At 30.2% G+C, this 13,720-nt stretch overlaps 1 protein-coding gene across 1 annotated transcript in view; it reads left to right on the top strand.

The window, feature by feature from the left end:
• Positions 1–13,720, top strand: part of LOC143251605 (neuropeptide SIFamide receptor-like) — a 58,965-nt gene that overhangs the window by 30,184 nt on the left and 15,061 nt on the right. The window lies entirely within an intron of this gene.

The following is a 13,720-nucleotide window of genomic DNA, read 5'->3' as shown; positions in this document are numbered from 1 at the left end:
TTGCTTTATGTAACAACAGGTATATCATATGGCAGTTAAGCCAGTGTTTTCTCTATATGTAAAACAGTATATCACACTGTATTTCAGCTAGAGAATTTTACTGGGTAAAAAAATAGTATATTACAAGGTAGAGCCAGAGTATTTTTTATGTAAAAAAGTATATCTCTTATTGGTAACTATGCGGGTGTTTTTCTATGTTAAAACAAAATATCACACACACACACATGGTAGTTAAGCCGGTGTTTTTTTTATGTAAAACAGTATATCACATGGTATATATACTGCTGTTTTTCTTATGTAAAAACGATAACACATCGTAGTTAAACCAGTGTTTTTTCTTATGTAAAAACAGTATATAACATACTTGTTAAAGCAGTGTTTTTTCTTATGAAAAACAGTATATCACATAATAGTTGATCCGGAATTCTTCTTATATAAAAACAGTAACAAATCGTAGTTAAGCCGGTGTTTTCTCTCTCATGCAAAAACAGTATATATAACATGGTAAAACCAGTGTTTTCTTATGTAAAAACAGTATATCTTGTGATAGTTAAGCCAGTGTTTTTCTTATGTCAAAACAGTATATCACATGGCCGTTAAACTGGTGTTTGTTCTATGAAGAAACAGTATATCACATGGCAGTTAAGTTGTTTTTTATGTAAAAACAGAATATCACATGGTATTTAAGTTGTTTTTTATGTAAAAACGTTATATCACACACTTGTTAAACCGGTGTTTTGTTATGAAAATCCGTATATCACATGATAGATAATCCGGTGTTTTTCTTGTATAAAAACTCTAACAAATCGTATTTAAGCGAGTATTTTCTCTCATGAAAAAAACGGTATATCACATGGTAGAGCCGGTGTTTTTTTATGTAAAAACAGTATTTTAGATGGTAGTTAAGGCGTTTGTTATCTTATTTAAAAACAGCATATGACATGGTAGTTAAGCTGGTGTTTTTCATGTAAAACAAAATATCACATAATGGTAGTTATACTGGTGTTTCTTATGTAAAAACAATTATAATCACTAAGTAATAACTGATGTTTTATATAAAAAACTATAACAAATGGTGGTTAAGCCGGTGTTTCTCTTATGTAAAAACAGTATATCTCATGGTAGTTAAGCGGGTGTTTTCTCTCATGTAAAAACAGTATATCGCATGGTAGTTAAACCGGTAGCTTTTATTATGTAAAACAGTAGATCACATGGTAGATATGCCACTTTATGATTCTAAAGGTGTGATTATGATGGTTATTTTCAGTGTTACCATCCTGACACGATGAACGTTGTGTCCAATGACCAGAAGTAGATGTTACACCAATGGACTATGAGAACTTGCAGTTACAATGGGATCTTGAATTAAGTTCCATAAAAAACAGGATTTTTTTGTTGTGGATGAGTTAATGGCGCGCGACTTTTGAATGAAGTAAAGAAAGAAGAAAAAATATATGTATTACCTCTTCTTATCTTCACTCATACAAAAAGAATATTGTAATTATCCCTTCAGACATTCCAAAAAAAGGGTTTCGAAACCGAAGTGAGCAGAACACAGGTAGACCATTGTGTACCTTTCTTCTTAATTCTAAACAAACAAACTGAGATTATTCTGAAGTAAAATAAAAATAATTCATTATGTGTTTCTGCAAATGTGTCAACAATTCTTTAATTCAGTACAAAAGAAAAAAACATGAAACTTTAAAATTTATTATTAACGATATTAATCAAAAACAAAATGTTCTCATGTAAAAACAGTATACCAAATGGTAGTTAAGCTGGTGTTTTTTTATACAAAAACTATAGCACATGATTGTTAAGCCAGTGTTTTTCTTATGAAAAAACAGCATATCTAATGGTAGTTAAGCCGGTGTTTTTTCTTGTGTAAAAACAGTATATCACATGGTAGTTAGTTAACCCGGTGTTTTTTCTTATGTAAACGAGGATATCACATGGTAGAGCCGGTGTTTTTTTATGTTAAAAAATAATATCACATGGTAGTTAAGCCGGTGTTTTTTTCTTATATAAAAACAGTATATCACAAGGTAGTAAAGCTGGTGTTTTCTTATGTAAAAGCAGTAAATAACATGGCAATTAAGCCAATGATTTTTCTTATGTAAAAAGAGTATATCACAGAGTAGTTAAGCTAGTGTTTGTCTTAGGTAAAAATAGTAGATCACATGGTAGAGCCAGTGTATTTTTATATAAAAAAAGTATATCTCGTGGTAGTTAAGTTGGTGTTTTTTTCTCATGTTAAAACAAAATATCACATGGTAGTTAAGCCGGTGATTTTCTTAGGTAAAAAAGTATATCACATTGTATTTTTGCTAGCGTTTTCCTAGGTAAATACAGTATATCACATGGTAGTTAAACTGTTTTTTTTTTATGTAAAAACTATAACACATGGTAGTTAAGCCGGTGTTTTTCTTATGTAAAAACAGTATATCACAAGGTAGAGCCGGTGTTTTTCATATGTTAAAGAAGAATATTACATGGTGGTTAAATCGGTGTTTTTCTTATGTAAAACAGTATATCAGACAGTAGTTAAGCCGGTTTTTTTCTTATGTAAAAACAGTATATAACAAGTCAGTTAAGCCAATGATTTTTCTTATGTAAAAACAATATATCACATGGTAGTGATTTTTCCCAGGTAAAAATAGAGTATCACATGGTAGATCCAGTGTAGTTTTATGTAAAAAAAGTATATATCGTGGTAGTTAAGGCAGTTTCTTTCTTATGTCAAAACAGTATATCACATGGCCGTAAAGCAGGTGTTTGTCCTATGTAAAATACAGTATTTCACACGGTAGTTAAAAGGTTGTTTTTCTTATGAAAATACACTACATCACATGGTATTTAAGCTAGTGTTTTTTTAGGTAAAACAAGTATATCACATGGTAGAGACGGTGTTTATCCTATATAAAAGCAGTATATCACATTGTAGTTAAGCCGGTTCTTTTCTTATGTAAAAACAATATATCATACGGTAGTTAAGCTAGTGTTTTTCTTAGGTAAAAACAGTATATCACATAGTAGTTAAGCCGGTGTTTTATTATGTAAAAGAAGCATATTACATAGTAGTAAAGCTGGTGTTTTTCCTATGAAAAAACAGTATATGACATGGTAGTTATGTTGTTTTTTATGTAAAACCAGTATATCACATGGTAGTTAAGCTAGTGTTTTTCGTCAGTGAAAAGAATATATCACGAAGTAGAGCCGGTGTTTTTCATATTCAAAAACAGTATATTACATGGTAGTTAAGCTGGTGTTTTCCTTATGTCAAAACAGTATATCACAGGATCATTAAGAAGGTGTTTGTGCTAAGTAAAACAGTATATCACATGGTAGTGAAGCTAATGTTTTTCTTATTCAAAAACACTATATAACATGGTATTTAAGCTAGTGTTTTGTTGAAGTAAAATTATCATATCGCATGGTAGAGCCTGTGTTTTTCTTATGTAAAAACAGTATATCACATGGACGTTAAGTCGGTGTTTTCTCTTATGTAAAAACAGTTCATCACATGGTAGTTATGCTAGTTTTTTTTCTTTCTAAGGTAAAACAAAATATCACATCGAAGTTAAGCTAGTTTTTTCTTATGTAACAACAGTATATCATATGGCAGTTAAGCCAGTGTTTTTCTCTTATGTAAAACAGTATATCACACTGTATTTCAGCTAAAATTTTACTGGGTAAAAATAGTATATTACAAGGTAGAGCCAGAGTATTTTTTATGTAAAAAAGTATATCTCTTGGTAACTATGCGGGTGTTTTTTCTATGTTAAAACAAAATATCACATGGTAGTTAAGCCGGTGTTTTTTATGTAAAAACAGTATATCACATGGTATATATACTGCTGTTTTTCTTATGTAAAAACGATAACACATCGTAGTTAAACCAGTGTTTTTTCTTATGTAAAAACAGTATATAACATACTTGTTAAAGCAGTGTTTTTTCTTATGAAAAACAGTATATCACATAATAGTTGATCCGGAATTCTTCTTATGTAAAAACAGTAACAAATCGTAGTTAAGCCGGTGTTTTCTCTCATGCAAAAACAGTATATAACATGGTAAAGCCGGTGTTTTTCTTATGTAAAAACAGTATATCTTGTGATAGTTAAGCCAGTGTTTTTCTTATGTCAAAACAGTATATCACATGGCCGTTAAACTGGTGTTTGTTCTATGAAGAAACAGTATATCACATGGCAGTTAAGTTGTTTTTTATGTAAAAACAGAATATCACATGGTATTTAAGTTGTTTTTTATGTAAAAACGTTATATCACACACTTGTTAAACCGGTGTTTTGTTATGAAAATCCGTATATCACATGATAGATAATCCGGTGTTTTTCTTGTATAAAAACTCTAACAAATCGTATTTAAGCGAGTATTTTCTCTCATGAAAAAAACAGTATATCACATGGTAGAGCCGGTGTTTTTTTATGTAAAAACAGTATTTTAGATGGTAGTTAAGGCGTTTGTTATCTTATTTAAAAACAGCATATGACATGGTAGTTAAGCTGGTGTTTTTTTCATGTAAAAACAAAATATCACATGGTAGTTAAACTGGTGTTTCTTATGTAAAACAGTATATCACACAGTTAACCCGGTGTTTTTTATGTAAAAACTATAACAAATGGTGGTTAAACCGGTGTTTTTCTTATGTAAAAATAGCATATAACATGGTAGTTATTTAACCCGGTGTCATACTTATGTAGAAACTATAACAAGAAGTAGTAAAGCAGGTGTTTTCTATTATGTAAAAACAGTATATCACATTGTAGAGCCTGTGTTTTTCTTATAAAAAAACAGTATATCACATTGTAGTTAAGCCACTTGTTATCTTATGTGAAAACAGTACATCACATGGCAGTTAAGCCGGTTGTTTTCTCATGTAAAAACTGCATATCAGGTGGTAGTTAATTTGGGTTTTCTTATGTAAAAACAGTATATCACATGGTAATTTAGCCGGTGTTTTCTTTTGAGGAAAAACAGTACATGACATGGTAGTTAATCAGTGTTTTTCTTGTGTGAAAACAATATAAGACATGGTAGGTAAGCTAATGTTTTTCTTATTTGAGAACAGTATATCGCATAGCATTTAAACCGGTGTTTTCTTATGTAACAACTATAACACGTCGTTGTTAAGCTGGTGTTTTCTCTTATGTAAAACAGAATATCACATAGTAGTTAAGCCGGTGTTTTTTTATGTAAACAGTATATTACATGGTATTTAAGACAATGGTTTTTCCTATGTAAAAACAGTAAATCACTTAGTAGTAAAGGTGGTGTATTTCCTATGAAAAAACAGTATATCATCTGGTTGTTAAGCCGGTTTTTTTCTTATGTAAAAGCAGTATATCACATGGTATTAAAGCTACGGTTTTTCTTCAGCAAAATGAATATATCTCGAGATAGAATCGGTGTTTTTCATATGTAAAAACAGTATATCACATGGCCGTTAAACTGGTTGTTTTCTCAAGTAAAAACAGCATATCAGATGGTAATTAAATTGGTTTTTTCTTATGGCAAAACAGTACATCACATAACAGTTAAGCTAGTGTGTTTTCATTTGTAAAAAAACAGTATAAGACATGATAGGTATGCTAATGTTTTGTTATTTTAAAACAGCATATCACATGGTATTTAAACAAGTGTTTTTCCTATGTTAAAACAGTATGACACATGGTAATATAACTGGTGTTTTTCTTATGTAAAAACTATAACACGTCGTTGTTAAGCAGGTGTTTTCTCGTATGTAAAAACAGTATATCATATTGTAGTTAACTTGTTTTTTATGTAAAAACAGTATATCACATGGTAGTTAAGCCATTTGTTTTCTTATGTTAAAACACTATATCACATGGTATTTAAGCTAGTTTTTTTCTGCAGTAAAACAATATATCACGAGGTAGAGCCTGGTATTTTTCATAGGTAAAAACAGTATATTACCTGATAGTGAAGCTGGTGTTTTTCTTATGTCAAAACAGTTGATCACATGGCCGTTAAAGTGGTGTTTCTCCTATGTAAAAACACTATATCACACGGTAATTAAACCAGTGTTTTTTATGTAAAAACAGTATATCACATGGTTGATAAGCTGGTGTTTTTCTCATTTAGAAACACTAAATCACATGGTATTTAAGCTAGTGTTTTTTTTATGTAAAATTAGTATATCGCATGGTAGAGCCTGTGTTTTTCTTATGTAAAAACACAATATCACATGGTAGTTAAGCTAGTGTTTTTTATGTAAAAACAGTATATCACATGGTAGTTAAGCTAGTGTTCTTTTTATGAAAAACAGAATATCACATGATAGTTATTCCGGTGTTTTCTTATGTAAAACTCTAACAAATCGTAGTTAAGCCGATGTTTTATCTCATGTAAAAACAGTATATCACATGGTAGAGCCGGTATTTTCTTTTCTAAAAACAGTATTTTAGACGGTAGTTAAAGCGTTTGTTATCTTATGTAAAAACAGCATATCACAGGGTAGTTAAGCTGGTGTTTCTTTATGCAAAAACAGTTCATCACATGGTAGTTATGCTAGTTTTTTCTCTTAGGTAAAAACAAAATATCACATCTACGTTAAGCTTGAGTTTGTCTTATGTAACAACAGTATATCATATGGCAGTTAAGCAAATTTTTTCTCTTATGTAAAACACCATATCACACTCTATTGCAGCTAGTATTTTTCCTAGATAAAAACAGTATATCACATGGTAGAGCCAGTGTATTATTTATGTGAAAAAATTTATCTCGTGGTATCTATGCCGCTGTTTTCCTATGTTAAAACCGAATATCAAATGCTTTAGTTGGTTTTTTACAATGTAAAAAAATATATCACCTGGTAGTGAAGCCGGTGTTTCTCTTATGTTAAAAGAGAATATAACATGGTAGTTAAGCCAATGTTTTTTCATGTAAAAATAGCATACCACATTGTTGTTAACCCGGTGTTTTCTTATGTAAAAATTATAACAAAAAGTATTAAAGCAGATGTTTTCTATTATGTAAAAACAGTATATCACATAGTAGAGTCTCTGTTTTTCTTATGCAAAAACAGTATATCACATGGTAGTTAAGCCACTTGTTATCTTATGTGAAAACAGTACATCACAATGCAGTTAAGCCGGATGTTTTCTCTTGTAAAAACAGCATATCAGGTGGTAGTTAATTTGGTTGTTTTATGTAAAAACAGTATATCACAAGGTAGTTTAGCCGGTGTTTTTTCTTGTGTAAAAACAGTATAAAACATGGTAGGTAAGCTAATTTTTTTCTTATTTGAAAAAAGTATATCGCATGGTATTTAAACCGGTTTTTTTCTTAGGTAAAAACTATAACACGACGTTGTTAAGCAGGTGTTTTCTCTTATGTAAAAACAGTATATAACATGTAAAAAAAGTATATCACATAGTGGAAAAGCTGGTGTTTTTCTTATGTAAAAGCAGTATATCACATGGTATTCAAGCTAGTGTTTTTCTTCAGTAAAATGAATATATCACAAGGAAGAGCCGGTGTTTTTCTTATGTAAAAACAGAGTATCACATGGTAGTTAAGCCGGTGTTTTTTTATGTAAAACAGTATATCACATGGTAGTTAAACTGCTGTTTTTCTTATGTAAAAACAGTATATCACATGATATTTAAACTGCTTTTTTTCTTATGTAAAAACTATAACACATCGTAGTTTAGCCGGTGTTTTATCTTATGCAAAAAGAGTATATAATATGGTAGTTAAGTCGGAATATTTTCTTGAGTAAAAACAGTACATAACATGGAAGTTAAGTTGATGTTTTTCTTATGTCAGAACAGTATATCACATGGTAGTTAAACCACTTGTCATCTTATGTGAAAACAGTACATCACATGGCAGATAAACCTGTTGTTTTCTCATGTAAAAACAGCATATCATATGGTAGTTAATGTAGTTTTTACTTGTGTAAAAACAGTACATCACATCGCAGATAAGCAAGTGTTTTTCTTGTGTAAAAACAGTATATCGCATATTATTTAAACCGGTGTTTTTGTTATGTAAAAACAGTAACATATCATTGTTATGCCGAGGTTTTCTCTCATGTAAAAACAGTATATTACATAGTAGTAAAGACGGTGTTTTTTTATGTAAAAGGAGTATATCACATGGTAGTTAAGACCATGTTTTTCTTGTGTAAAAACAGTATATCACATGGTATTTCAGTTGTTTTTTATGTAAAAACAGAATATCACATGGTAGTTAAGCCTGTGTTTTTTTTATGTAAAAACAGTATATCACATGGTATTTCAGTTGTTTTTTATGTAAAAACAGAATATCACATGGTAGTTAAGCCTGTGTTTTTTATGTAAAAACAGTATATCACAAGGAAGTCAAACCGGTGTTTCTCTTATGTAAAAAACTATAACAAATGGTAGTAAAGTCGGTGATTTTTCTTATGTAAAACAGTATATGACATGGTAGTTAGACTGCCGTTTTTCTTATATAAAACAGTATATCACATGGTAGTTAAACTGCTGTTTTTCTTGTGTAAAAACAGTATAAGACATGGTAGGTAAGCTAATGTTTTTCTTATTTGAAAACAAAATATCGCATGGTATTAAAACCGGTGTTTTTCTTAGGTAAAAACTATAACACGTCGTTGTTAAGCCGGTGTTTTCTATTACGTAAAAACAGCATATCACATCGTAGTTAATCCGGTGTTTTTTCATGTAAAAAAAGTATATTACATGGTAGTTAAGACGATGTTTTTTATATGTAAAAACAGTAAATCACATAGTAGTCAAGCTAGTGTTTCTTTATGCAAAAACAATATGTCATATAGTAGTTAAGCCGGTTATTTCTTATGTAAAAGCAGTATATCACATGGTATTAAAGCTAATGTTTTTCTTCAGTAAAATTAATATATCACAAGGTAGATTTGGTGTTTTTCATATGTCAAAACTGTATATTACATGGTAGTCAAGCTGCTGTTTTTCTTATGTAAAAACAGTATAACACTTGGAAGAGCCGGTGTTTTTCTTATGTAAAAACAGTATATCTCGTGGTAGTTACGCCGGTGATTTTCTTATGTCAAAACAGTATATCACATGGCCGTTAAACTTGTGTTTCTCCTTTGAAAAAACAGTATATCACATGGTAGTTATGTTGATTTTATGTAAAACAGTATATCACATACTAGTTAAACCGGTGTTTTTTTAAATGAAAAACACTATATCACATGGTAGAGCCGATGTTTCCTTATATAAATACAGTATTTTAGATGGTAGTTAATCCGCTTGTTATCTTATGTGAAAACAGTAAATCACATGGCAATTTAGCTGGTTGTTTTCTCAAGTAAAAAGAGCATATTAGATGGTAATTAATTTGGTTTTTTTTGATGTAGAAACATTATATCACATGGCAGTTTAGCCGGTGTTTTTTCTTGTGTAAAAACAGTACATCACATAGCAGTTAAGCTAGTGTTTTTCATTTGTAAAAACAGTATAAGACATGGTAGGCATACAAATGTTTTTGTTATTTTAAAACAGCATATCGCATGGTATTCAAACAAGTGTTTTTTTCCTATGTAAAACCAGTATAACACATGGTAATATAACCGGTGTTTTCTTATGTAAAACTATAACACGTCGTTGTTAAGCAGATGTTTTATCGTATGTAAAACAGTTTTTCACATAGTATTTAAGCCGGTGTCTTTTTATGTAAAACCAGTATATTACATAGCAGTAAAGACGGTGTTCTTTTTATGGAAAACAGAATATCACATGATAGTTATTCCGGTGTTTTCTTATGTAAAACTCTAACAAATCGTAGTTAAACCGATGTTTTCTCTCATGTAAAACAGTATATCACATGGTAGAGCCGGTATTTTTCTTTTGTAAAACAGTATTTTAGACGGTAGTTAAGGCGTTTGTTATCTTATGTAAAACAGAGTATCACATGGTAGTCAAGCCTGTGTTTTTATGTAAAACAGTATATCACAAGGTAGTTAACCCGGTGTTTCTCTTATGTAAAACTATAACAAATGGTAGTAAAGCCGGTGTTTTTTTTATGTAAAACAGTATATCACATGGTAGTTAAACTGCTGTTTTCTTATGTAAAACAGTATATCACATGATATTTAAACTGCTTTTTTTCTTATGTAAAACTATAACACATCGTAGTTTAGCCGGTGTTTTATCTTATGCAAAAAGAGTATATAATATGGTAGTTAAGTCGGAATATTTTCTTGAGTAAAACAGTACATAACATGGAAGTTAAGTTGATGTTTTTCTTATGTCAGAACAGTATATCACATGGTAGTTAAACCACTTGTCATCTTATGTGAAAACAGTACATCACATGGCAGATAAACCTGTTGTTTTCTCATGTAAAACAGCATATCATATGGTAGTTAATGTAGTTTTACTTGTGTAAAACAGTACATCACATCGCAGATAAGCAAGTGTTTTCTTGTGTAAAACAGTATATCGCATATTATTTAAACCGGTGTTTTGTTATGTAAAACAGTAACATATCATTGTTATGCCGAGGTTTTCTCTCATGTAAAAACAGTATATTACATAGTAGTAAAGACGGTGTTTTTTTATGTAAAGGAGTATATCACATGGTAGTTAAGACCATGTTTTCTTGTGTAAAACAGTATATCACATGGTATTTCAGTTGTTTTTATGTAAAAACAGAATATCACATGGTAGTTAAGCCTGTGTTTTTTTATGTAAAACAGTATATCACATGGTATTTCAGTTGTTTTTTATGTAAAAACAGAATATCACATGGTAGTTAAGCCTGTGTTTTTTATGTAAAAACAGTATATCACAAGGAAGTCAAACCGGTGTTTCTCTTATGTAAAACTATAACAAATGGTAGTAAAGCCGGTGATTTTTCTTATGTAAAACAGTATATGACATGGTAGTTAGACTGCCGTTTTTCTTATATAAAAACAGTATATCACATGGTAGTTAAACTGCTGTTTTTCTTGTGTAAAACAGTATAAGACATGGTAGGTAAGCTAATGTTTTCTTATTTGAAAACAAAATATCGCATGGTATTAAAACCGGTGTTTTCTTAGGTAAAACTATAACACGTCGTTGTTAAGCCGGTGTTTTCTATTACGTAAAACAGCATATCACATCGTAGTTAATCCGGTGTTTTTTCATGTAAAAAAAAGTATATTACATGGTAGTTAAGACGATGTTTTTATATGTAAAACAGTAAATCACATAGTAGTCAAGCTAGTGTTTCTTTATGCAAAAACAATATGTCATATAGTAGTTAAGCCGGTTATTTCTTATGTAAAAGCAGTATATCACATGGTATTAAAGCTAATGTTTTTCTTCAGTAAAATTAATATATCACAAGGTAGATTTGGTGTTTTTCATATGTCAAAACTGTATATTACATGGTAGTCAAGCTGCTGTTTTCTTATGTAAAACAGTATAACACTGGAAGAGCCGGTGTTTTTCTTATGTAAAACAGTATATCTCGTGGTAGTTACGCCGGTGATTTTCTTATGTCAAAACAGTATATCACATGGCCGTTAAACTTGTGTTTCTCCTTTGAAAAAACAGTATATCACATGGTAGTTATGTTGATTTTATGTAAAAACAGTATATCACATACTAGTTAAACCGGTGTTTTTTTAAATGAAAAACACTATATCACATGGTAGAGCCGATGTTTCCTTATATAAATACAGTATTTTAGATGGTAGTTAATCCGCTTGTTATCTTATGTGAAAACAGTAAATCACATGGCAATTTAGCTGGTTGTTTTCTCAAGTAAAAAGAGCATATTAGATGGTAATTAATTTGGTTTTTTTTGATGTAGAAACATTATATCACATGGCAGTTTAGCCGGTGTTTTTTCTTGTGTAAAAACAGTACATCACATAGCAGTTAAGCTAGTGTTTTTCATTTGTAAAAACAGTATAAGACATGGTAGGCATACAAATGTTTTGTTATTTTAAAACAGCATATCGCATGGTATTCAAACAAGTGTTTTTTCCTATGTAAAACCAGTATAACACATGGTAATATAACCGGTGTTTTTCTTATGTAAAAACTATAACACGTCGTTGTTAAGCAGATGTTTTATCGTATGTAAAAACAGTTTTTCACATAGTATTTAAGCCGGTGTCTTTTTATGTAAAACCAGTATATTACATAGCAGTAAAGACGGTGTTCTTTTTATGGAAAACAGAATATCACATGATAGTTATTCCGGTGTTTTCTTATGTAAAACTCTAACAAATCGTAGTTAAACCGATGTTTTCTCTCATGTAAAACAGTATATCACATGGTAGAGCCGGTATTTTTCTTTTGTAAAACAGTATTTTAGACGGTAGTTAAGGCGTTTGTTATCTTATGTAAAACAGAGTATCACATGGTAGTTAAGCCTGTGTTTTTTATGTAAAAAACAGTATATCACAAGGTAGTTAACCCGGTGTTTCTCTTATGTAAAACTATAACAAATGGTAGTAAAGCCGGTGTTTTTTTTTATGTAAAACAGTATATCACATGGTAGTTAAACTGCTGTTTTCTTATGTAAAACAATATATCACATGATATTAAAACTGCTTTTTTTCTTATGTAAAAACTATAACACATCGTAGTTTAGCCGGTGTTTTTCTTATGAAAAAACAGTATATGACATCGTAGTTAAGTTGTTTTTTATGTAAAAAAGAGTATATCACGTGGTAGCTAAGCCGGTTTTTTTCTTATGTAAAAGCAGTATATCACATGGTATTCAAGCTAGTGTTTTTCTTCAGTAAAATGAATATATCACAAGGAAGAGCCGGTGTTTTTCTTATGTAAAAACAGAGTATCACATGGTAGTTAAGCCGGTGTTTTTTATGTAAAACAGTACATAACATGGTAGTTAATGCGGTTTTTTCTTGTGTAAAATCAATACATTACATCGTAGATAAGCAAGTGTTTTTCTTGTGTAAAAACAGTAAATCGCATATTATTTAAACCGGTGTTTTTTGTTATGTAAAAACAGTATATAACTTGGTAATATAACCGGTGTTTTTCTTATGAAAAACAGTAACACATCATTGTTATGCCGAGGTTTTCTCTTATGTAAAAACAGTATATTACATAGTAGTAAAGACGGTGTTTTTTTTATGAAAAAACGCTATATCACATGGTAGTTAAGTTGTTTTTTATGTAAAAACAGAATATCACATGGTAGTTAAGCCTGTGTTTTTTTAAGTAATAACAGTATATCACAAGGAAATGCCGAAGTTTTTCTTATGTAAAAACAGTATATCTCGTGATAGTTAAGCGGGTGTTTTTCTTATGTCAAAAAGTATATCACATGGCCGTTAAACTGATGTTTGTCCTATGTAAAAACAGTATATCACACTCTAGTTAAACAAGTGTTTTTTTATGTTAAAACACTATATCACATGGTAGTTAAGCGGGTGTTTTTCTGATGTAAAAACACTATATCACATGGTATCTTAGGTAGTGTTTTTTTGAGGTAAAATTAGTATATCACATGGTAGAGCCGGTGTTTTTCTTATGAAAAACAGTATATCTTGTGGTTGTTAAGCAGGTGTTTTTTATCTAAAAACAGTATATCACATGAAAGTTAAGTTGATGTTTTTTCCTATGTAAAAGCAGTATATCACATAGTAATAAAGCTGGTGTTTTACCTATGAAAAACACTATATCACATGGTAGTTAAGTTTTTTTATGTAAAAACAATATATCAAATAGTA

This window comes from Tachypleus tridentatus, chromosome 6, assembly GCF_004210375.1.
Source record: "Tachypleus tridentatus isolate NWPU-2018 chromosome 6, ASM421037v1, whole genome shotgun sequence".
Lineage (NCBI taxonomy): Eukaryota > Metazoa > Arthropoda > Merostomata > Xiphosura > Limulidae > Tachypleus > Tachypleus tridentatus.
Note: the sequence above shows the minus strand (reverse complement) of the source record. Positions and strands in the feature narration are given on the sequence as shown.